This window comes from Nelumbo nucifera, chromosome 3 (genome assembly GCF_055504915.1).
Source record: "Nelumbo nucifera cultivar China Antique chromosome 3, China Antique-T2T, whole genome shotgun sequence".
Taxonomy (NCBI): Eukaryota; Viridiplantae; Streptophyta; class Magnoliopsida; order Proteales; family Nelumbonaceae; genus Nelumbo; species Nelumbo nucifera.
In genome coordinates, this window is record NC_142651.1 from 102,746,673 (window position 1) to 102,750,681 (window position 4,009).

The 4,009-nt window shown below is 33.2% G+C and overlaps 1 pseudogene; it reads left to right on the forward strand.

Annotated features, from left to right (window-relative positions):
- Positions 1-2,729: 2,729 nt before the first annotated feature.
- On the forward strand, positions 2,730-3,632 carry LOC148801791 (phytochromobilin:ferredoxin oxidoreductase, chloroplastic pseudogene; annotated as a pseudogene).
- The last annotated feature ends 377 nt before the right edge of the window (positions 3,633-4,009 follow it).

A 4,009-nucleotide genomic window follows, 5' to 3' on the forward strand; every position in this document is an offset into this window, starting at 1 on the left:
GAATCGGAAACAAAATCCATTGGAATTGGAATCGGAATTATCTATTCTCATAATCTGTTTGATTCAAACAGAAATGAGAATGAAAATTAAAATCAGCTGAAATGGGATTTCATTCTCAAAAAAGGGGAGGGAATGGTCATTCCCTTAAATAAGGGAATGCCATTCCACCTGCAGAAATAAAAATGAGATTCCAATTCATCCAACCAAACACTTATCATTCCAATTCCGATTCCAGACACATAATCTTGTAAACCAAACAGGCCTATATATATAAGCGAATTTTAATAACAAGAAGCAGTGCAACTTGGGAAGTCAGATTTTCATTTTTTTAAACTAACCCATGAGGAAGCAGAAAAACATCGTTAGTTTTCTCTGTAAGATATGTTTTTAAATGCTGCAACTGACTCTTCACCAAGGACCACCTCCAGTATTCTTCTAATATAGAATAGTAGAACATCAATATTTGATACGGATAACGATGCTCCAGTTCCTATGTAATCAGTTTTCCTTTTCTGTTAAAATCTGCTTAGGGACGTGTACCATCGAATTGTTTTTATTGTTTTAAAGCCCGTAGGCAGATTCATTACAACTTATCATTCAACAATACATGTATTAACAATTCAGGGGGCGAAGACTAAGAGATTGTTATAGAGACATTACAAGCATGCTTGGCTAGAGAATGGGCTTCCATACCGTCTGTTGTATGAGTACGAGAGATGCTGATATGGGGGTTGATGTGAAGAATTGAAGAATCCTGGAATCGGCGATAACTGTGCAAATTTGCCATGGAACCTCAATCTGAGGTCTAACAGGAGGTTTGTGCTCTTTTGAGCGTCCCCCTTGAGAATGAAGTGAGTGATTTTCAGATTCAATCAAGGTTCAAAATATCGACATGCCCAATATTCCGATAGGGGCATATCGGGCAATATTGGTAGTATTTTTTTGTTTTTTATTTTTATTTTTTTCAAAACCAGTTCAGGGGGGTTGGTTTTGAAAAAAAAAATGGACCCCAGAATACTCTGACTTGTTTGTGTTGGACCAAACTTTTAACATCTAAAATGCACTGCTTTTACTATTTTACCCTTAGAATAGACTATTTGGTAAATTTAAGCTCAACTTATACTATTTCATATAAAATAATATTGAAATCATACAAAAAAAATTAATAAAATATATAATAATTACGAAAAATAATTATAATTAATAAATAGCGTAATTAAATCAATAAAAAATAATTACTCACTATTAAAAATATAATAAAATAATTAAAATTTAATAAAAATTAATAGTTATAATAATATTGATCTAACACGAAAAAATTAATTAAATACATAATAATTACGAAAAATAATTAATAATTAATAAATAGCATAATTAAATTAATAAAAAATAATAAAATGATTAAAATTTAATAAAAATTAATAGTTATAATAATATTGAACTAATGCGAATTAAAAATAATTAAATAAATAATAATTACGAAAAATGGTTAATAATTAATAAATAACGTGTTTAAAATAATAAAAAATAATTACTCACTATTAAAAAATAATAAAAATTAATAGTTGTAATAATATTGAACTAATGCGAATTAAAAATAATTAAATACAAAATAATTACGAAAAATAGTTAATAATTAATTACGTGGCTGATTTCATCTTGAATGTTTGATTTCTGGTTGGTAAATCTTTCCCAAGCATGCTTGAAATTTTCCCTGTGAACTAATTACCTTAACATTTTGATATAGGTGGGAAGAAGCCACAATTGTCGCAGTGCAATCAAATTCATTTCAGGCATAGTTGGGGGAGAAATTATTGTTAGAGACAACAATTGGTTTCATCAGTTTAGGGACAACCAATGTTCTTGTAGAGATTATTGGTAATAAGGTAATTTCTAATTGTCACAGTGCAGTTATGCTGTTACTACAATCGGTTTCATCGGTTCATTTGCTCCAGAAACAAAGATTTCCTAAGATGAGCATGAACCTCTTTTCTGTGTGAGTGAAGTACTTATGAATGATTACTATATTGGCCACCTTATAAACTAGAGATACAGTAGTCTGGAAGCCTATTGCAGATAGAGCTAGGTTCTGCAAGTAATTAGTTATATTAAAGTTGTATTTGTGTTAATGTTAGAAACCAGATTAACCTTTTGAAACCCTTTTGCTTCCATATGCAGGTAATGGCTTGGAAGCTCCAAAGGTACTATAAAGTTAGAGAAGGCTGTCTCCACAACCTCTGGAGGCAGGGTGGGCTTGGATGTTTCAATGAACAGGTTATAACCTGGCAAAGGAGGGCAGTACATTGATCAAGAAAAAAAAAACCTGGCAAAGGAGGTCCGTAGGGTGGTCTGAAGTCTATCTCCTAGCCTTTCATTTAAAATCAAGAAGAGAATGGTTGCTTATTTGATCCTGTAGAGAGAAAAAGAAAGCTTGAGGGAAAAATACTTTGGAAGTTTTGTGAAATTGATTTACAGTTTCCTTCGGGTTTCTGTTCTATCAAACCAAACAAGGTAATTCATAATTTAATCAAGTATACATGGGAATAATACTTTAATGTCAAAGTCCTACCGAATTTACTGCACTTAGTATCATTACCAAATACCAATATTAGTTGATAGAGTGGCAACAGAACACCACTATAACAGATCCTAAACCAGACTTGTCCATGTGAATCATTCTCTTAACTACAGCATGAGATCAAGCTGCTGTACATAAGAAACAACAAAACATGAGAAAAAACAGAAATGGGGTCCACCAACAAAGTCACTTGCTCAATCAACGTGAGAGAGAGAGAGAGAGGAATCATCAAAGAAGAAGCCATTTTAAAAGGACATATTATTACATTAAAGAGAATAAAAAAAAATGCAGAGAGAAGCTAACAAGAGTAAAGGATAAGCATGATAGAGTTCAGTTCCATCTCCAAAAAGAGAACTTGGGGCCCTTGTGCTACTGTTGGGGGTCACTGTTTATGAGTATCTATCACTCTTGGAACTTAGTGCTTTGTTTTGATCTACCTATGCTGGCTTTTCTTCTTTTATTGATTGGCTAGAACAATACGGTGGTCAAAAGCCAAAAACCTCCTACCCAAAATTCTGGTCTTGTGTTTTGTGATTAACCTTCGCCTTTACAGGAGAAATTCAATTCCATGAAGGCCATGGATGGAAAAACCGAGCTACAGATGCTAGCTTTTCAAGCTCCCAATATCAGACTCCTTAGCAGTCAGCATTGAAGAGAGTGAAACATTGCAGGTTTTGGATCTTGCTGTTTTACCTGAACCTGAGTTTGATCTACCTATATTTTGTGCCAACCTTTTCACCGCAGCTAACTTGAATACAGTTGTCTTGGACCTTAATCCTCTGTACGGTGTTATGAGCCACTGTAATTACAAACAGAAGTACTAAAAAACTTAATGCCTCTTGGTCTCCAGTATTACCAATATTTTACCATGGGAGGAAAGATTACAAGTGAGTCATTGAGATTTTTCTCACCAATTGTGATATGGACCAAGTTCACATCAAGCCAAGACAAACATAATATTTTATATTCTGCATTCATGGACTACTACAAGGAGTGGCTTGATTTGATGGACCAAGGAGACCTGGAACACCGAACATCGACTTGTGTTAAATAATAAAAATATATTTTATTTAATATATATAATATTTTTTCTTTATTCTTCTTCTATTTTTTTTCAACTAATAGTGAGATATTTATTATTTTTGAGTTTTGAAAGTTTTTAATATAAATAAAACACTTTTTATTGAATAACAAAGAAAAAACTTTCTGGCAGGGCTCGGGCCTAGGCTTCGGGCTTTATATGAGGGTCGGGCTCGGGCTCAATACTTGGGCCTGAATGTATTCCGTCGATACATATACAAAGCCCGGCCCGGCCCATGAACAGGTCTAGGTCTACCTAATGGATCCAAACTGACCGAACCAATTATAACAGTTCTAGTTCTATGATTTTTTCTTTATTAATGGTAGGGTTTATTTTGGTTCTTGTCTGTT